We start from the raw sequence: 22,229 nt of genomic DNA on the forward strand, positions 1-22,229 counted from the left end.
TGTCTTTTTTTGATCTTCGATTAGTTTGCTATCTTTTTTATTATATTTTGACTTATTTTTAAGGGAAATCTGGCCATCTGGAATTAGAGTTCTTTTAATGATAATCTCACTTTTTGCTGCTTCCTTTGCCTCTCTATCTGCTAGTTCATTTCTTTCTTCTATATCTGAGCTCACTCTCTGCTGTGCTTTAATATGCATCATTGCTACTTTTTTAGGCAGCTGAATTACTTCTAACAGTTGATTATTTCTTGTGCATGTTTGGTGTTCTTTCTTTGTGAGGTTAACAGCCCCTTCTCTCTTCAGATGACTCTGTGTGTGTGCACAACTCTAAACACATACTTCAAGTTTGTATGAATGTTTATTCTTTTTCTTTTTGCTATTTCTAAGGCATGGGTCAGTGCAATTATCTCGGCTTTCTGTGCAGAGGTACTTGTTGATTGTCGCAGACATTTTTTCATAGAAATCCTTTCTTTGGGATTTGTTCATCTTCTGGGAAGCTAAGGCCCCAGAAGAAGAATGTAAACAATTGTTATCGGCTGGTGTGGAATGCAACAGGTGCAGCAGTGATTGGTCTTCTGTGAGTGTTTGGATTTGCTGACCACTCACAGGAGAGTTTGTCCTTGCTTTCTGCTGGACACAGAACTTTGTTATGCATTCTTTTCTATTCTAGTCTTAGCTTAGCAGCCTCTGCAACTTCTCTCTTTATTCCTTTTAGTATAGTTGTAATGTATTATATATCATATATCAATAAATCCAGCCTTCTGATCATGAACCAAGATTCTCGTCCACTTCTCTCACCCTGAAGACCTCATCAGGTCCCTGTAATAGTTGATAGGGGTCCAGATTCTATTACCTCTCTGTAGGTAGTGACTGCATACCTACCGTATTGTTTTCTACTGGCAACATAGTTACTCTTATTAGTGAACTAGGTCTCTGTATTGTCTAAAGGAGTGTCATTGAAGTCTGGGTGGCTGGAGTAAGTAGCTTCAAAAAGTCTCCAGGCAGTTGTAGTGTGCTACTTCTTTTTGATTTTTACTGAGAAAAGAAGTTGGGTTGACAATATTACTTATTACTATTTCTACATAATTTTGTTCTACTATGATGGCTTGGTATTTCAAGAACTTTTATGGTGAAAGTTAGTGCTTACTCATTATTTCTAGTACAGTGGACACTCTGTGGGACACTAGCATAGTTATTTTCTGTCTTAGGGTAAACTTGTGTGCTTCTTGGATATTTAGTACAACTGTTGCTACAGTTCTGAGGTAACTTGGCTATCTTTTGGCTGTTGCATCCAGTTGCTTGGAAAAGTAAGCAACTGCTCTTTGATATTGTCACGGTTTAGAGCAAACTTGGGGGAGAATTCCCCACAGGAGCTCTGGTGGGAAAACAGATCCAAATCGGCCCCTCCCCCCAACTGGTCCAGGAGAAAAAATACCTCCTTGGAGAAAGGTGGAAAAAGCCTGTTTATTAAACAATAAAACCAAAACAATATCAAACAATAAAATCCCTTACCACTCCAAAAGAGATGACAAACTGAGAAAGTCCCTCCCCGGGTTGCAGTTCAGCCCACTCAGTCTCTTATCAGTCCCTCCGGTGCTGGAAATATCATAGGCCAGGTCTGGCCTGGTGGGCCACAGGTGCAGCTGCCGGTGCCCCCCTGGGGGTTCAGTCCAGAGCAGGTTTCAAGAAGTCTAAAGACTGTCAGGGTCCGTCCTAGTGGACAGATGACCTGATGGTTCATAGGAATGATCTCAGAGTGCAAAAACCAACACGGTACAAGGGGGTTTGCAGTGATGATCAAATCAAATGCAGTTTTATTGAAATAACCACAGCAAAAATGCGATAGAGGGATTAAGGGAGAGAAAAAGAGAGAGAAAGAAAGAGAGAGAGAAGGAGAGGGCATATAGCTACCAACGCAGAGACCAAGTCCTTTGGTCCAGTCCAGCCGAGGGTCCGCCTGCTACGCTGGGGAGATCTCAAAGGCTCTAGCTAACTCAGAGGTTTTTATTACTGAAAATTGTGAGGGGGGGAAACAGATACAATAGGGAATAGATGTAACAGGTAGTCTATGTTCTCAGCAGTAAGCGAGAGCCATTGTTTTCTTGCTCCAGTGGTCACAACCTGCAGGCAAACATCTCGCTTCGGTCAGCTTGCCTCCCCCACACACCTCCCCCGGGCTGGGGGTTTCAGTCCCAGTCCTTGGAAGGAGCAGAGGGGCCTTTTAGGAGTTTCATGTCTCAGTCCTTGGTGGAGAAGCTTCTCACATCTCCGTCTGTCTGTCATGGTGGTTGTAAAACAGGTGAGGGTCTTCTGTGGGAGATCACGTGGAACTCAGGAGAAGTCCAGTCAGGCCGAGAGGTGGGACAGCTTCCAGAGCTGCTATTGTTGCAAACAGGACATGGTGCCCTCTTCTTAGCATACAGCAAACACTCCTGTGAAAACAATAGCTCAACACTGAGCTTTCAGGTCTCCGGGCCTGTGGCATGTGACTTATCTCTTTCAGAGCCAGATATTCTAGACAGGGGGGGGGTCTTCTCTTCAGTGGTCTCCCAAGGATGATCGTGAGGCAGATGAGGGAAAATTTGGACAGACTCTCACAAAGACAAGGAAAAAAAAAAGCCCAAAAGTCCAGGGAACTTCTTTGCCTCAGCTAGATAACACTAAAAAGCAAAAAAGAGCTCTGTCCCGCTGTCTGTGCATCCACAGACAACACAGTCCAAGAGCAGGAATGTGGATGAGGAGTGCAGTGTCTGAAAACAAACTGCGCACTTCTTCTCTCCCCCCCTTCACTCTCTGAAACACTCTTAAAGGTGCAAAACTTATTATTCAACATAAACAGAATGGGACGATTGGGGATAAAAGCATCATATAGTCAGCCCAGGACAGATATGGACCTAAGTCCTGGAATAATATTCTTAAGGTAATCCCTTGGTTTTCATGGGAAAAGAGGAAGAATGGTTTACTTACATGTGGAAGTTTCAAAGCTGGAGTTGAGATAAGGGCACTTTTTAACTGGTGAAATGCTTGTGTGGCCTCTTTTGTCTACTGGAGATTTCTATTTCTATTGGTAATAAGAACATATAGGGGGTCTTATGAGTAGTTCATAGTTATAAACTTACAGTTGGCACTACTTAGTCATGATTAAGAAGGTTCGGAGTTTCTTTATTGTCTGGGGTTTTGGGGTCTGGCATGTTGCTTCCTTGCGTGCTTGCTCTAAAATTTGTTGTCTAGCACTAACTTCATACTTTAGGTAGACTACTTTCTCTTTTGTTATTTGTGCTTTTTTCTTTGATACTCTGTACCCTTGGAGTTTTAGGAAGTTTAGAAGGCTTACTCTCTAGGCTATATATGCTTCTTTCGTCTGAATGTCTACTAGAAGATCATCTTTGTACTGCAATAGCCTTCCTTCTTTTGGTGGAGCTTCTTAAGACTTTAGGTTTTTTTTAAGTTGTTCTCCAAACAGTAGGAGAGTTTTTAAAGCATTGAGGCAACACTGTCTATGTGAGTTGGGCTTTACGCTCGCTTTAAGTGCTTTCTCATTCGAATGCAAAAGTTTTCCAGCTCGCTACATGGATAGGGAAGCAAAAGAAGGCATCTTTCAGATCTAAAACAGTAAATCAGGTTAGCTCAGGTGTTAAGCAAGTTAGTAAAGTATTTGGATTTGCTACTAGAGGATATAAATTTTTTTGTTAGCTTATTGATAGCCCTCAAATCTTGCACTATCTTATATGATCTGTCAGGTTTCTGAACAGGTAAGATGGGAGTATTGAAATTAGATTGACATTCTTTCAACAATCTTAATTGCAGCAATTTTTCAGTTATTGTGCTGATTCTTTCTCTGTCTTCCTTTTTAGGGGGTATTGTTTATTTTCACTGGTTGTATCCTTTCTTAAAGTTTGATTATTATGGGAGGGGCATTTTTCGCTCTCTCTGGTACATCGGAGGCTTATACTCTGGGAGATACCTGACTTAATATCTCTTCATTAATTTTTTCTTTAGGTTTAATGGTCATTAATATTAAACTTAACACTTCTATGTACTTTTGAATATTTTCCTCTAGAGTAACTTCTCCTTTTTTAAATGTAATGGTCACTTGTAACTGTTCTAATAGATCTCTCTTTAAAAGTGCCTTTGGTGAATTGGGTATGAGTAGAAACTTGTGAATACTCTATTATTTCTCAAGCTTATACCTTAAAGGTTTGTAAAAGTATGCCTTCTTAGACTGGATAGTTGCTCCCCGCACCACAAAATAATCATTCTCTACAGGTACTAAAGCTTTGTTTAAAATGGCATATGTGGCCTCTGTATGAACTAAAAATTCAACCTTATTCCCCTCTTCCTAGAGCCTCATTGTTATAACTAGTGGATCCACTAGGTAGGAATCTCTTGGTCTTTCTCAGTCATCTTTCATATGTGCGATCACATGTTGGTCACCTCGTCTCCACTCTGGGCATTGGTCTTTCTAATGACTATTTCTTCTACAAATTGTACACTGGTCTCTGTCTAACTGAGGTAGACTTTGTCTGGGTGATCCCTGCTTGTGTTTCCATTGCCTTTCCTCTTGTACCACTGCTACTAGACTTTTCATTCCTTGTTTATATCTTTCTTCTTGGTTACTAAATACTTGCCATGCCTGCTCTAACAGGACTTCAAGGTTTCTCCCTTCCGGCTTTCAGATTTTCTGAAGTTTACGCCTAATATCCATAGTAGACTGTCTTTTGTCTCTTTTTGGTCTTACTGCCTCTTGCAGAGGGGCTTGCAACACTGCTTGCCTCCTGATTCTGGACAAAATTGGACTGCTAGGAGGGGGATGGGTTTGAGTGGATGTGCCTTCTGAGCTTGCATCCCCCTCTCTTTTAGGAAAGTCCTCCTCTCTTTGGGGAAAGTCCTCCTCATCTTCATCTTCATTCTCATCTTCATCCTCTCATCCCCTAGGAGGAACTTCAAAAAAATTTAATGTATCCTGTTCTTGAGCTACAGCATTATAAACCTGGTTTGATTTCGTACATTGCTGTCTTATACTGCATGCTGAACCACATTGCTTAATTCACCCTCTCTTTGCTTTGTTTTCCTTTTCAAGAGCTAACACTAGTGGGTCAGAGGGAGTTTTGAATTTATAGTCTTTCTGCAATTCTGGGTGATTTCATAAGGCAAAAAACATATTAGCATACAAGACTTCATTTCACTTTCTTTCTTGCCTTAAAAACAGCATTAACTGTAATAAGGTGTTATAATCTAAAGTTCTAGTAGGTGGCCACTTTGCTCCATCTTTTAACTTGCATAATGACTACTACCATGTGAAATATTGGATTAAGTCCTTTTTATTTTCAGAGCCCCCCCTGCTGGTGACTTCCTTTCAGTGGGCCAAAATACACCCCAAGTGGCTAGCTCGGCAAAGTCTTTTCTCTGGTTAGTTCCCATTATTTCTTTCTCCTTGTCTTATCTCGCTTCTACCTAAACCTCTCTTCACAAAGCCTTACAGTCTTTTCTCAGTTTTCCTCCTACACACACTGGACCTCAGGTACGAGATGTGATTTTCTACACACAAGCTTTAAAATCTCAGCTTCAAAATTGGCTCAATTAGGAAACCTCTGTTTACACTCGGGGCATATGCCTTGCTGCCTACTAGAACAACTATACTAACGCCTCCTGCAAACTGTACTGCAATAGTAACTATGCAGAGTGCCAAGCCTCTCGATGTGCTAAAGGCTCTCGAGAATTACCCACAGAGGCAGGCTATTCTGTTTATCCCATTGGGGATTTCTAAATCCTCTATGGCAAGTTGTTCTTAGTCTAGACTTACTAAAATAAACAGGGCCAGGAGACTTCTTCTCCTTTTTAATGCCTTTATTAAAAGTGATCAGCTCAGGATTGGGCGGCGCGGCAGGGCTGCAGTCCCCGTCACGTCTGCCAGGGCGACTCAGAGGAGGAGGATATGTGCAGCTCTGTCCACTAGGGGCAGAGCCGGGGGATCCAGTCCTCGTGGGAGCCTTTGGGGTGTGATGTCCCCATCAGATGTTGGTCCTTTGAGCTTCTCAGCTGGTTGGTCCTGGCGTTGGGACGACTCTCTGCTCAGGGCGAGAGGGGCTCCGCATCTCTGCAGGCTCAGCACTTGGCTCCTCATGTCCAGACACCACTTTAGTCTCTCAATTCTTATTTGGCTCGTTGTTTTTGGGGTTTTCTCGTTGCATTTTGGAGTCGAGGTCTCAAAGCATGCTGGTCTTGGAGTCACTTTGCATAACCCCCCCCCACCCTCTCAGGTGTCTTCCCTATGTTGGAAGAGCGCACTGCCTCGTGGAAAGGCCATCCACCCCACCCAGCCAGGCCTTTTACTAATACAAAAGAGGCGATAAGCCTCAACGACCCGTGATTACCATGACAAAGCACTAAGAACCCTGGCAGAGACAGATCTGGTTGCGTCCCTGTAACTCTTTCTCACAAAAAAAATATTAACCGAATTTTTGTTCATAACACTTACTATATTACTAGCCGAAGTCTGATAAAACCCTTCTAAACAAACTCATTCATCTCTTCTATCTGTCCCGGCCTCCTGCTGAGAGCAGATTTGCCCCCGAGCAGGCTGCACAGGCCGGATAGCTCAGTCCTCTTACGGGGACAGACTGCCCAAAACCCAAGCAGCTCTCAGCTGCTGGCTACCTTTAGCAAGCATAAGGGATATCAGCTCTTTAGTGATTATCAACTCTTTTGAGTTCAGCTCTTTTGCTTGCTAAGGCGCCGCAGGCTGGCCGGCAGACACAGGGTGAGAGAGGAGAAGGCTGTCTTGGCGTTCCACAGCGATGTCTTTATTGGTGGTCTGTGAAGGGTTCCAGTGACAGCTCTTCTACCACACTGGGCTAAAACAGCCCATTATATAGGGTATAGGGGGACCAGAAACTGTCGAATAGCAGGGGTTAAGGAGAAGTGACCTATGGGCTTACAGAGAGATAAGCAGGCGTCTGAAAGGCGGAAGACAGGGGCTTGCCGTGACTTGGCATTTCCTATCTTTAGGTCTCTGCTCTCCACGGGGCCCTAGCAAGCCCATGGACTGCTACATCTATCTATCTAATGATTTCCAGGATTTACAAACTCTTAGGGATCAGCCCAAACCACTGGGGCAGACGAACTCCCTCAGTTCGTCTAGCTAGAACTGAAAGTGCAAATCACTACATCTAAACACAATACATGTCCTCACCCATACATCTCTATTTTCTCCACTTCTCCACTTCTCCTCATCCACCTCCCTGCGGGGCGTAATCTGCCCCCACAGCCACCCCGGCCGGCGCCTCTCAGCTGGCTCCCTGGGGCCCGCTCAGTCACCTCAGAAGAAGGTAGAAGTCTCCCCCTGCTGTGGGTACACTTATTCGCTTGCTCCCCCTTTCATATAACTGAGCCCGTTAAGCTACTCACTCACACAATTACAAACTGCATGTGAAAAAAGCCTATTATATGATTGGCTCTTCGCAAATATTAAAATGAATACTATATGCATTATGTTGGAAGGTTATGCTGCATTAATCTCTTTTAAGGAGTGCTGTATTAATCTCTTTTACGTAGTGTGGTAAATACAGTTTTTAGGCTATAGCATAATATTAAAATAGAAACTATGCGATGTAACATACTTTTTGCAACTAGCTCAAGGAATGGATAAGATAATCAATAAATTCTTCGCATAGAGATAACAGCAACAAACAACAAAATACCAAGAGAAGAATTATTGCCTCCTTATTGGGATAGGCCAGACTTCGAGGGACTTAGACGAATGACTTACAAGATGAGGGGGGGAAGGTGACATTAAGCAGAAACACCCTTAGTGTGCAAGTAATATTTGAATCATGTATGAGATATATGAATATGCAATAGGCTATCACTTTTAAGGGTTAATCCTTTGTTAGCAGAATGTGCTTTGTGGCAGAGCAAAGCACCTGGATGTCTGTAATTCTTTGTGGTTTTTTGTCTTTTATTTTCCTAATTTTTATTACTGTTTTCATTACTATTAAACTTCTAAAATTTTAACACAAGTGAATGGTGTTTTCCACACTACACTAACAATGTCCAGACACCACAAGCACACAATAGTAGCAATAAGGTCTAGATTCACTCGCCTCAGCCCCAGAGCCGCTAGCAGTTGCTCAATTGAACAGTGAACCCCTCCTCAGTTGCCCTATTGACTAGGGGATCCCTCTGCTGCTGGTGATACTCTGCCAATGGCTGCTGGCAAAACTTAAAACTTTGAGTCACATAGGGACGAGGCTGTGCACTCAGATGTCTCAGAGCAGCCCTATTCCTTCCTCTCCCCCGTCCCCTCCCCACACCTTCCCCCTCGGGCCCTTCTAAGGATACATACCATTTATCCACACACCAGCAGGTTGTTGTCTGTCTCCACAGAGGGCAAGCTGAGACACGGAGCTCCTCCAGGGAAGATTCCGTGGCGTGCCTAGGAGGTCCGCTCCCACCCTGGTCCTGCTGGAACAGAGACGATCTCCTGTCTGGCTTCACCACAAATGATTTGTGGATAAAAAAACTCCACAATTTGTAAAAGTTGTAAAGTTGGTATGATTTATTCTAGCACTGGATGCATGCTCCCTAAAGGACATGAGCACTCCCAAAAATTCTAAAGTCTATTTTACCTCTTAACTTGTTGCATATGCATTAAACTGTCTTATCAATTTTATGAGCTTGTGCAGTTCTTTAGTCACTAAGTTGTAATGTGGTGTTTGTAACCCAGATTCAGCTCCTCCAGTTTTCCAGTTTTTTTGTCTGCTTTAGCCTCAAGATCAGCGGGGGGGGTTAGGGTAAGGGAGTGGAAATTTTCCAGGGTAGAAATACATTTTGGTTTAGGGGAAATGTACATCTTTGAGTTAAGTCTGTAGCTTGCTGTTTAGTCTGACAGCCTGTTCTCGCAAAGAGCCTGTGCTTGGAAGGGCTGCTTCAACCGAAGGACAAGAGATAAGGAGGGAGGAGGGGGGCAGACAGAGCAGGGCAACCTGACCCATGAGTTCTTTCTGAAGAATTAGTGGCAAGTGTCACTCGAAATCAGTAGAATGAATATGTATGAACCTATTGTGAAATTGCATGCATATGTATTTAAGAGAGAGATAAAAGGGGATCTGGAGTTCCTAGGGGTACGCATGTCATTTTAGGGGAATGATTCCCACATGCGGCCAGTGCTGTAACAAACATACTGACTTTACGACTTTCACAAAAGTTGTGGAGTTTTGTTTGTTATAAATGATCAAATCGGTAGCCAAATTTATGAAAAAATTTGACAAAAATTTATTAGATTGATAACAAAAGTAAAAATTTAAGAAAAAAAGAAAACCACCACAGCCAAGACAGCGTCAGTCCCGGGAACAGCGCTGGGTGACCTAGGGTTCCAGCTGACAGAGAGAGAGCATTTCCCCAGAGGTACACCACGAGTGCTTCCAGCCGCCAGCTTATATACAGTTTATTCTGCTTGGGGCAGGGATGACCACATATTTCTTTGTGTTCCTTCACATGTATAGTTTAATCCATACAGATGTAGAAACAGACAAAGGCGAACTCGGAGATGCAGACGAATGTCTGAGTGTCCAGGCAGAAGCTGCATTCACATGTACTAGTTTCTGAGTACCGCGATGAAGTCATGTCCAGGTGCATGTCTTGTGAGCTCCTCGAGACATTCCATTCAGGGAAGGTCCAGATGCTATCTCCTGAATGTAGGAGCCAGAGGAAATCCCCCATAATAGCCAGGGACCATTCCATTAATGTTATGAACAAAAATTCAGTTGATTTTATTCTGTGAGAAAAAAGCTACAACTATTGCTGGGCTGCTGCTTTTGTTATGGTAATTACGGGTCGTTGTTGTTAATAGTTGTTTTTGTATCAGTAAAAGCCCTGGCTGGGGCGAGGTAATGGCCCTTCTCTGAGACAGTAAAGGGTGGGGACCTTCCCGAACAGTGAGGAGAAGAGACCTGGGGGGGGGGGGGGGGGGAGTTATGCAAAGTGACTCCAGGACCAGCATGCTGTGGGGGACTACTACTCCAAACGTACTGGAAAGACCCCAAAAACAACGAGCCAATTAAGAGCTGAGAGACTGGAGTGATGTCTGGACGTGAGGAGCCGAGTGCTGAGCCTGCAGAGATGCGGAACACCTTCGGAGTCCCTCTCGCCCTGACCATGAGAGTCGTCCCCAGCGCCGAGACTGAGGGGGACGGGGCCGAGAAAAGTAACAACCAAGGGATCATCACGCCCTAAAAGGCTCCCACGAGGACCTGATTCCCCAGCTCTGCCCCTGGTGGACAAAGCTGCGCACATCCTCCTCCTCTGGGTCGCCCTGGGAGAGACGACGGGGACTGCAGCCCTGCCGAGCTGCCCAATCCTGAGCTGATCACTTTTAATAAAGGCATCAAAAAGGAGAAGAAGTCCCCTGGCCCTGTTTATTTCAGCTGGGGCGCTCGTCCGGGATAGCCATGCTGCAAGAAATCTCAGGACTGGCCATCTTGGACCTCCAGGACAGCTGGCTATGAGGACCAGAGGAATCGGCTAAGGACCAGCGACACAGAGGAGCACCAGAGCACCGGACTGGTGAGAAATCCGGTGGCGGGAGTGGGAGATGTGCACATGTGTGTGTGAATGAGACGAGGGCCGGCAGCCGGACCTTCGAAGTGAGAGCGGACCCTTAGTACTGGGTTTCTGGCCTTTCGTGAGAAAGCCGGCTAGGAACAGAGGGCGGTGCTTGGAATTAGCGTGAGTGAGTCATCTCCTAAAGGGGAGAAAGGGCCCCCCCCCCTCCAGGAGTGCGGAGGGAATAGTGTATGAGTGGCACGCCAAAGGGAAGTCAGGCCCATTTGTAAGTCCCGAGAAGGATTCGGGTAGGATTTGTAAGACCCGAGAAGGATTCGTGTAGCTCACAAGCCCTGCAGGCAAAGTAAGTCCTGACAAAGGAGTCAGGCACAAACCCCAGCGAAGGAAGCTGCGGTTTGCTTTTAAGTCCTGATACGGTGAAGCCTAAAAATTGGCGGGTTAGGCAAACTAAAAATCAGGCAGTTGTTTTTCCTGACTGAGGGAGTCAGGCACGACCCGGATTCTTAGGCCGAGGCTTCGTGTGTTCAAGTCCCGATAGATGTAAGACCTGACGTTGGGAAAGTTGGGCAATCAAGAAATTGGGCAGTTGTTTCAGTATAAAGTCCTGAGCATCAGGCAGAAAACTGAAGATCAGTGGAGGAGGCTGAAGCTCCTCAAACAAGGTTTTTTTGAAATTCCCGGTCAATGGAGGCACCTTTGGGACTTTTTTTACTATAGAGACCTGAAAAATGGGAGGGTATAATAGTAAAAAGACCGGCAAGAGACTGAGGGATATACCTCCCAGTAGTCCCTTAGGAGAACTGTTAGAGAAATGGGATTCTATAGAGGTCACGGAGGGATTAGATAAAGTGAAAATGATCCATTATTGTATGGAAGTGTGGCTAGAATTAGACATACAAGGAGGATGGCCTTGGTGTTGGAAAAAGGATAAGTGGATGTGCCAACAATTAAATAATCATCTGGCAGCTCAAGGGGATACTGATTCTGAGCAATTATTGTATGTAGCTTGCTGGGTAAAGAGCGCTGTTGAGGATGAAGGGGTGTGAATTTGTAAGGTAGAGAAGAAGGAGGGAAATTAAGGAGGGGATGATAGGACTAGTAAAAGATGGGATCCCCTGGATTATTTGCCTCCTTCTGCCCCTCCACCTTATAATCCTCTTCTTCAAGCACCTCAAATGGCAGGTCCAGTTCTTCCCCCGGCTGCCAACTCATTATCACCAGCTCAAATTCCTCCTTCTGCCTCTTCAGCTTCCACTACGGTAAACCCAGTATCTCCTCCGGTAACCACTCCCTCACTGCCTTCAGCCCCTCCAGTTCCTTCTGCACCACCACAAGTGCCTACTCCACCTGCTGCATTCTCCACCCCTTCTCCAGCTGCACTTAATGTCCACTCGGGCTCTTCTCCCCCTCCTATTGCTGTCCCTTTACCTTCTCCTAGTTGGGACACCAATGCCTCCTTGCTCAGTAAACAGCTATCAGCAAATACACCGGCTGATGGGCAGAAAGTTCAGGGTAACCCAGATATCCCTCAAAGCAGCTTGGCATCTGAAGATGGGCCGTACTGTAGTACCAGATCCAAGACCTCCATGGCGGAGAGACTCTTTCCCCTCAGAGAGGTTCCTATGGGAGGAGTAGCGGGAGGTATTGGCTTTGTGAATGCTCCTCTAACTGCTTCTGAGGTGAGAGGATTCAAGAAAGGGTTAGGGCATTTAGTTGAGGACCCAGTGGGCATAGCCAACCAAGTGGATCAATTTCTAGGTCCAAATATCTACACTTGGGGGGAGATGAATTCCATCCTGAGTATATTATTTTCCCCAGAAGAGGTCCAGATAATTAGGGTGGCTGGCATAAGAATTTGGGAGAAAGGTAACAGCCCAGGACCCCAGGTGCCAACAGGCGAACAGAAATTGCCACTAACCGATCCCAGCTGGAACCCTAACCAGGAGGAGGGGAGGAAGGCCATGAGGGAATATAGGTCTTTGATAATACGGGGGATCAAAGAGTCAGTTCCCAAAGGAACTAACACCCAATTGGCATTTGAGGGTACACAAGAGAAAGATGAAGCTCCTGTTGCCTGGCTTAACCTCCTAAAGCGGAACTTCCAGTTGTACTCTAGAATAGACCCAGACACCCTAAAAGGTCAAATGCTACTAAAAGTCCAATTTGTTACCAAATCTTGGCCTGATATAAGGAGAAAATTGGAAAAGATGGAAGATTGGCAAGAGAAGGACATAAATGAGTTATTAAGAGCGGCATTGAAGGAGTATTTAAGGAGGGAGGAAGAAAAAGCAAAGGCCAAGGCTAAGATCATGGTCGCTGTAGCTAGGGAAAGTGCAGGGTGGGCGGGTTCACCACCAGGAGGAGGCAAGGATACGTCAGTACTGTCAGGTACAAGATGGATGGAGACACCTCAAGTTCCTTTGAGAGAACGACATTGCTATTACTGTGGGGAGGCAGGACACATCAGGAGGTTTTGTAGAAAGCTCAGTCTCCATGAGGCAATAGCCAAGGAACAAGATAATTTAGGAAGGATTCTTAGGGGTGATGACTAGGGGTGTCAGGGGCTTTTTACTATAGGGGACCCAATGCGACATCTAGAAGAGCCCTTGGTAAACTTTGAGGTGGGACCCCTAAATGAAGAATTTGAATTTTTGGTTGATACAGGGGCAGATAAGTCCTGTCTCAACAAAATACCAAAGGGTATGGAAATTGGGAGAAAATTTTGTGAAGTATTGGGTGCGGAGGGGAAACCATTTAGAGCATCAGTGATTGAAGAAGTGAAAATAATTGGAAACTCAAGACAAAATCAGCTAGGTAGAAAGGATATCCAATACCACCAAAACTGGCCAGTAATACTTAACTTGTAATAAGAGATGTGAAAGTAAATGGTACCTTATTGTTGTCTTGTTGTGTGTGTGAGAGTGAGTCACAAGCAAAGTCAGCCTCAAATTCCCAGGCAGGTGGCAAGGGGGCAGTGGAAGTGTGTGTGTGACCTGCAAACCAGGCTGGTGTCCCCCGGGCGGATGGGGGCTGTGGCCAAAGGGTGTGTGCGACCTGCAAACCAGACTAGGGCTCCCCAGATGTGTGAGGAAGCCGTAGCTGTAAGAGCGTGAGTGACACGCAGATAGCCTCACAGGTGAAAGTGCACCAGAGGCAACCAGAGTCAGCGCCCTTCCAAGAGGCCCAGAGATGCTGAGACCTATAAACCAACCCCAAGGTGAGGGGGGGCTATAGGGACCCATGATTTTCTAGCAATGATGATCCAGTTTGTGTCTTGAGGGTGTGAAAGAATGTGTGATAGTGAATGAGAAATAAAAGACAGTGAATATAGACAAATTAGAATAGAAGTAATGTAGATTGTGCATTACAAGTTTTACCACATCTCCTTAGAGGGAAGTGTAATGTGTAGAAGAATGGTGTAAAAAAAAAAAAAAAAAAAAAAATTAAGTGTAAGGGGTTGAAAGAAGTATTTAAGCTCTAAGTGAAAGTAAGAAACAGAAGCAAGAGATAAATAGATAAGATCTTAGAACAGAAAACCAGTGAATTAAATGCACAGAAAAATAGGAGAATAAAAGTACTTTGAGAATTAAGTTAGCTGAGAAATACAACTCCTTGCAAAATACAGAGTATGTAGAAGTTGATGAGAGAAACATACAAGCTATGGAAAAGGAGAAGTTAACCAGTAACATTAAACAGAGAAACTGAGTTTTGATATAATCATAACATTGCAGACCATTAATGCCTGTGTTTGAAAGCCCGTTTCAGGTACTCTTCATTACTAATTCGACTGTGAAGACCAAAAGAAAAAGGTTGGACTCACATCACTCTCACCCCCTGGCATTGGACCAGGATTCAACATCAGGTTTTTTTCCCTCTGGCATTCTGGCATTGGACCGGACTGCACCCCATTCTCCCTCTGGCATTGGGCCAGACTCCCAGTTTTTCCCACTGGCATTGGGCCAGAGTCCACACCACTGACCTCTGGGAACTGCATAAGGATACATCCACATCACAAGTTAATTCACCTGAGTATACTGTGATTTAAAGTTGACTCTCAAGAGGAAGAGTCAAAAAGACTGAACTGAATGGGAAAAAAATTGGTATCAGAGTTCTAACATTGCTTAAAATGTTTCAAGACCATTCTGTGTAAACTATGTTGGTAAAAAGTTTAAGGCTGTAAATAAGTAATTCTGGTTTAAGTTCCCCAATATATATTTCTAAAGACTCCACGTTAACCCTCTACAGACCACTCCCCTGGGGGGAGAAACTAAAATTTGTAGGGAACAGACCAAGAGAGGCTTAACCAGAGAAGCGGGTAGAAGGGACTCTAAAGAGCTTGGAAGCTTCTCCTCAGAAAAATTCCCCAAGAGGCAAGGCCGGGTGGGCAGGCTGTGCAAGATGACCCATACCAGACTCTTGGGAAGGGCAGTAATAATGGCTCTGATTGCTGGTGGTGCTCTGGGAAGCCCAGTTGAGCTGTGCAGTGAGTGCTACCAACCCCGCTATGAGAAGGAAGTGCGCTCCTTGTGGAGAGTCCACATCAGTTCTAACCCTGATTGTGTTAACCTCTTCCAATTGGTCCTTTATCAGAAAAATAAGAGAGTGTATTGGATAGCATACAATACTACCACTTTTAGTGCCCTATAGGGGAAGCCTGGTTGTGTTTGGATGTGATGCTGCTGAAACAAGCTTAGCAGATCTAGTAAAAAGAAAAGAAATGGTGAAAATGGTAAGAAAAATTGTTTGTAGCAAGTATTTAGCAGTGGAGTATTCAGCCCCCCAGTGGATCCCAAGAGATCCAAACAAATTAGAACCTGTTGAAAAAAAAAGAGACAAGTGTACTCACCAAGAAGTTTATGAATGTTATGAGTGTACTGAAAAAGAGATAAATCCCTTTTGGAACACATTTCAGGGGAGCTCTAAACCCCTAGGTTTGATCTCTGATACCACAGCACACACCAAATTGTCAGGAGACTGGTCTGGCAGCTGCATCGCTAGAGTGATAAAACCAATTTTCTTCTTATTACCCAAAGAAATTGGATCAAGTTTGGGAGTTCCTATATATAATTACTTGGGAGAAATTAAACAAAACAGGCTAAGTGAAATAGAAATTGAGAAAATCCAAAATTGTAAAAGCCAAGTTTCGATCCCAATATCTATGTTAAACGCAGTATTAAAAATAAAGAATTCAATTATTAGGAACATTTCAAACGAAATAAAAAGATTAGCATGTGAAAATAATCAAGATCAAACTCCTACACTTGATCCCAGTGGGTGGGAGAACTTGGAGATTTTCGGAAAAGATGTATGGGAAAAGGTAGTTTTTCTCACTGTGTGTGCACTTGGAGGATTGCTCTTTTTACTATGCTTATTTATCTGTTTCAGTAAAATAGTATTTGCTGTGCAGACCAACCTGAAGAAACCAAAGAAAGTAACAAAGTTAAGTAACCGTGATTACCAAAGTGCACAAGAAATTTTTAATCGATTCAAAAAAAAAATTTTAAGTTGATGCGAGATTAAAAATTTAAGCTCGATCAAAGAAAAAGAGGGGGGACTGTTTTGAACAAAAATTCAGTTGATTTTTTTCTGTGAGAAAAAAGCTAGGACTATTGCTGGGCTGCTGCTTTTGTTATGGTAATTACGGGTCGTTGTTGTTAATAGTTGTTTTTGTATCAGTAAAAGCCCTGGCTGGGGCGAGGTAATGGCCCTTCTCTGAGACAGTAAAGGGTGGGGACCTTCCCGAACAGTGAGGAGAAGAGACCTGGGGGGGGGGGGGGGAGTTATGCAAAGTGACTCCAGGACCAGCATGCTGTGGGGGACTACTACTCCAAACGTACTGGGAAGACCCCAAAAACAACGAGCCAATTAAGAGCTGAGAGACTGGAGTGATGTCTGGACGTGAGGAGCCGAGTGCTGAGCCTGCAGAGATGCGGAACACCTTCGGAGTCCCTCTCGCCCTGACCATGAGAGTCGTCCCCAGCGCCGAGACTGAGGGGGACGGGGCCAAGAAAAGTAACAACCAAGGGATCATCACGCCCTAAAAGGCTCCCACGAGGACCTGATTCCCCAGCTCTGCCCCTGGTGGACAAAGCTGCGCACATCCTCCTCCTCTGGGTCGCCCTCGGAGAGACGACGGGAGACTGCAGCCCCGCCGAGCTGCCCAATCCTGAGCTGATCACTTTTAATAAAGGCATCAAAAAGGAGAAGAAGTCTCCTGGCCCTCTTTATTTCAATTAATACGTCAACAGACCTGATATCATCTTAACGCTGTCCAGGAACTGGTTACAATAAGAATAGAACTCTGTTCCCAGCCAGAGTGGTCAGAAACATAATTTTTGATCTTTGCAACATTTTTTACACATATATATCTACTTCTATAGCATGAATTATCTCTACCATATACTACAGTTCATATCCACAAAACATTCTGGCAACACAGGGGAGGCACTAGGTAGTATTTTCAGGTACTGGAACAGGGACCCCCAGCATCCCTGGCACCCCACTGGGCCCTCCCATCTCCCTGTGTTTCAGGGCCGCTCCTTGCTGGGTAGCTGGGGACGGGGACGGTGGGGGGGGGATGGGGAGGTTAGTTCAAAGCGGGTTGGCCACATGGGGCGGCGTTGCCGGCCATTGTGTGTGCCACATGCTCTGAAGGCTTAGGGAGGTGTCCATCTCCCCCGAAATCTCCTGCGGTGTGTTTTCCTCCCCATAGAGTTCAGTATTTAATAGTGTAATATATGGTAGGATAATTCATGCTATTAATGTATGGTATAAAGTATTGTGAAATCGAAACCATGTCTTTTGACCATCCCAGCCGGGAGCAGCTGTCTATATAGATTCAACTAGTTCCCAAAAGCACGTTAAGATAACGATCGATGGCTTAACGTAAGAATAGAAGCTTCCAGGGTGATGATCGTTGGTATCCTGAGTCGTAGGGAGCCACCCAAGAGCGATTATCGCCTTGCGGATTGCATCTATCAAGATAGCTAGCGGCACCAACCTGATACATCTGAATACACGGCTTCTCCGAAGTCGACTGATGCCGATGGCACACCTGAACTAGGCCTTTTTTCCACCTCTGCACATGGAAAGAAACAGCGATGCATGTGAAGAGATACAAAGGAAATTTGGTCATCTTTGCCTCAGGCAGAATAAATGTATAAAACCTCTCTGCAAAAAGCAGTGGGCGTGAACAGGGGGACTCTGACACTCGGGAGGTCAGATCCGAGTTCACCCGGCACCGATCCTGGGCTCGATGCTGTCTCTTTGGCTGTGGTGTTTTCGAAGACCGAACTTCAATCTCGCAGACAAATCAATAAATCTTTGCTAAATTCTTGATAGTTTTGGCTCACGATTTGATCATTTATAACAATAGTCTTATTAAATCCAAAACAGGCCTACATGGTTTTATAACTCTTATTGCATTTTTCTCCCCTTTCGAAGCTGCCTTTAATATAAAGTGACCAGTTCATTCCCATGTATTAAGATCAGAGGCAGTTTTTTTTGCTGTGTCAAATCGATGGGGTTTTGCCCATGTAATTAATTTAAACAGCGCGTCTACATCATAGTCTATGTCTCATTCCTTAAAGAAAATTTTCCATACCTGAATTGTGGGGTTTTCTGATGTTGAAAACCAAGCACCCATGGTCTTTGATGGCCTTTTTCTTCTTTTTTCAACTCCTTCAGTTTTTTTTCAAACAGCCCTTTGGCTGAGTTGTCTGGCAACTTTTGTTGCAATTTTTATCCTTGCAGCCTTTTCTGCCTATTTTGGGCTCTTCGAGCCTCTTTCTTTCCAGCTTTTTAAACTTCTTTTTCCACGCAGCGGTTTGGCTGTAATTTCCCATGACCTTTGTAGCAAAGTTAGCTCCTGCAGCCTTTGCTGCCTATTTTCAGGCTCTTTCCGGCCTCTTTCAGCTTTTTGCTCCGTCTCTCTCCCCAAAATCCACGGACCTTGGACTGCTTGTCCTCATGGCAGGGGGGAACCACGTATTATGGTAGCAAACATGATATTCGTATGTCTGAGACGTAACACACGACAGAACTCCCTTTTGGTCATCAGACAACAGCCTCATTTATTGTGCCTCGCACCCTTTTATCCCCTTCCAAACTCTCGGGTCAAGACAGGTCATTGGTCTATCTCTGTGCCCCTAGACTCTGAACCAATAAGATGCCTGCATCCTAGGAGAGCTCCCATTGGTTGTGAGCTTCTGTCAGTCAGCCCAGAGGCTGCTCCGTGGAGCTGAGGTTAGCCGCTTACTATAACTTAATTAATACTACTGCAACAGTAACCAAGCACTGGTCATCCACTTAGAGGCTCTTTCAGTTAACAAAGCATTAACTTGATGCAAAACTAGCAATCAGATATCCTCCTATTGTCAGTTTTTGGGCCTCAGTTAACATCAAAGCTGTGGCTGCACAGTTCTGCAGACAATGGGGCCAGCCTCTGGCCGCTGGGTCTAACAACTTAGAAAAATAAGCAACAGGCCACTGTGTTCTCCCATGTTCTTGCCCCAAAATTCCTTTAGCATGGTCCTGTTTAACATCCACATATAACTCAAATTCCTTTTCTGAGCCTGGAAGAGTTAATACTGGGACATTAACCAATTTGTCTTTTAATTTTCTAAAGCTTTGCTTTCCTTCTGGTGTCCATACCACAACATTAGGGCTGTCTTGGGTTAAAAAGGTCATATAAAGGTATGGCTAAACCAGAAAAATCCTCAATCCATGTTCTGCAGCATCCCACCAACCCTAAAAGCTGCTGTAACTCCTTGTTTATCTGGGGTAATGGAACTTGTAAAATTACTCGTATATTTTCTTGATCAATACACCACAACTCTCCAGTCAAAATGTGTCCCAAATATTTAACCTTTTTCTCCACCAACTGTGCTTTCCTTTCAGACACTTGATGTCCCTTTTTAGCAAGGAAATTTAGCAGCTTCACAGTAGCCTCTTCAACAGCCGTCTCCTGTTTCCCTTATCAAAGCAAATCATCCACATACTGCAACAACCTAACTCCCGAGGGTGAACTCTCCTGAATCATTAAAGCTGTAAGTCACAGACAAAGACTCTCTAACTAGTCAAAGTTAGAAAGTGGTATGTATATTACACTGGTAGGCGGCACCATGGGGATCGTCCCTGAAATGCATGACTGCACCACACAAGGATTTTTGCTTTCTATTTATTTTCCCAAAATAATACATATGCATAACTCTGAAAAATGCATATTTTGATCGGCTTTTCGCAAATATTAAAATGAATATTATATGTGTTATGTTAGAAAGATATGCTGTATTAATTTTCTGAAGTAGTGTGCTAAATATAGTTTTAGGTTATAACATAATGTTAAAATAGAAACTATATATGTGGGATATTTTTTTAAAGACTGGAATGAGGTACTTGCACCAGATAGCAGCCACAGGACACCTAAATCTTTCAGAGAAAAAGAATTTAGTGCCCTCTTATCAAAAGAAACTAACTTCTTCCTGCCTCGCTCAGTTCTGAAGATGCCTTCAGGATTAAGAGGAAGAAGTTGACACTGACCAGACAGACTGCTTTATTTGAATGGAATTTATGCATCATGTATGAGATGTATGAATATGCAACGGGCTATTGCTTTTAAGGGTTACTCCTCTGTTAACATGTGTCCTTTTTCAGGCTTATTTTGCCCAGAAAGAGGTACCCGGACTGTCCAAAACTCTTTGCTTTTATTGTCTCGTATTGTCCTAAATCCTAATTGTCCAAATTTTTATTACTCTAATTATATTACTAAAAACAAGTGATTGGCATTTTTCACAATTATGATAGCAGAGGATGGTTACTAACACCTCGCTGCCGGTGCTTTAGGAGAGTCAGGGTGAGGAAGACGCGCCCTGCCAGATTAGGCAGCCTTACTCTGTTACCCCTAGTGTGATCAACAGATGCAGGTTATGATTGATGGACAAAAAGGAGGCAATAAAACAAAGGAAAGGGAAGAAAAAACTCCCTAAAACCATGTTAATTGGCCCGCTAAGACTAGTAGTGCGCACGAAGAACCTGGAAAGGAAAAAGGATTGGTAAGTACTTTCCGGGGAGCAGGTATGGGGGGATGAATGTGTGTGTGGCTGAGAGGCGGGCTGGTTTTCCCAGACCTGCTACCTGAAGAGGAGTCTCCCACGCTGTGTTTTCGTCTTTTCACGAGAAAAGCGACCAGTAAGGAGATGAAGTGAGAGATAAAAAGGAGTGAGAGAATCCCCTGGGGTAACTGGGACTGGGTCTCAGGGAGCGGTGGGACCCCTTGGAGGAAGGGAGCAGTGGAGTTTCCTAGCCCAACCCACTAGGAAACAGGACAAAAGGAAAGGGCCCCTAAAAATTCTGCTGGATTGAGGGATAAGAGTGCCCTAGAGCATCTAGAATTAAAACCTGCTGGGTTGAGAGATTAGCATTCCAAGAGCATCCAGGGTCGAGAAAAAATCTGCCGGATTGAGAATATGCCCAAGAGCATCTGGGGTTGGACAACACAGCTGGGTTGAGGGATATCCAATAGCACCGGGACTGGCCAGTAACATCTAAAATTGTAATAGGTGATTTGAAAGTAAAAGGTACCTTATTGTCTTGTGTGTGTGAGTGAGTCCAACACAAAATCAGCCTCGACTTCCCAGGTGGGTGGGAAAGGGGGGGCTGTGGCATAAGGTGTAGGTGACCTGCAAATCAGGCCATTGTTCTCCCAGGCATGTGGAAAGGGCCACGGCTAAAGAGAGTGAGTGACACGCAGACAGCCTCACAGGTGAACTGGCATCAGAGGCAACCAGAATCAGGGCCCTTCCTGGAGGCCCGGTGACACTGAAACCCAGAGGCCAACCCCAAAGCGAGGGGGGGGCACAGGGATCCCCTTCGGGTCCTGAGGGTGTAGAAGAATGTGTGGAAATGAATGAGAAATACAAGTGAATGAATGTAGACAAATGAAAGTATATGTAATGTAGATTGTGTATTTTAAGCTTCACTATATCTCCTTGGAGGGAGGTGGATTGTATTGAAAAGTAGTGTGAGAAAAAGGTTTTTTTTTTTTGTTTTTTTTGTGTAGTCAAAAGAAATTGGTACTCAGGTTGGTAGTAAAAATGAGAAACAGAGGAAGGGGATGAATAGATAAGATCTTGAAAAATGGACCAGCAAACCAGTAAGTTGGATACAGGAAAGAAAAAAAAAAAAAAAAAAGAAAATAAGGCATACTAGCAGAGATACCCCAAAATAGCCCTTTAGGAGTTATGTTAGCTAGCAGAGATACAACTCCTTGCAAGAGGAGAAAATACAGGGTATGCAGTAGTTGATGGGAAAAACATGCAAACGATGGATAAAGGGAAATTAACCTTAAACTAGTAAGCTCAAACTTGTGAATTATATACTTTTTAAAATAGCACAAGAATATCTATCACAAAAGAAAGGAACTATATAAACTGATTCAAGGTATGCCTTTAGAGTAGCACATACCTTTGAAAAATCTGGAAAAGAAGAAGATTACTTAATTCAAGAGGAAAAGGATTAGTACATGAGGGACTTGTTTTAGAGGTTTAGAGGCATTAAAATTACTTAAGAGAGATAGCTATAGTACATATTAAGGGACACCAAAAGGGAAAGACCCCAAAAATAAGAGAAAATAATTAGGCAGATCAGGAAGCTAAGGATGCAGCAGA

The 22,229-nt window shown here is 44.1% G+C and overlaps 1 long non-coding RNA gene across 1 annotated transcript in view; it reads right to left on the reverse strand.

The window, feature by feature from the left end:
- LOC135460419 (uncharacterized) overlaps positions 1 to 22,229 on the reverse strand; it is a 63,440-nt gene that overhangs the window by 27,710 nt on the left and 13,501 nt on the right. The window contains exon 2 of the long non-coding RNA XR_010443228.1: positions 8,345 to 8,460. This is a non-coding gene — a long non-coding RNA (uncharacterized LOC135460419). The remainder of the gene's footprint in view (positions 1 to 8,344; positions 8,461 to 22,229) is intronic.

This window comes from Zonotrichia leucophrys, unplaced genomic scaffold (assembly GCF_028769735.1).
Source record: "Zonotrichia leucophrys gambelii isolate GWCS_2022_RI unplaced genomic scaffold, RI_Zleu_2.0 Scaffold_41_468701, whole genome shotgun sequence".
Classification (NCBI taxonomy): Eukaryota; Metazoa; Chordata; class Aves; order Passeriformes; family Passerellidae; genus Zonotrichia; species Zonotrichia leucophrys.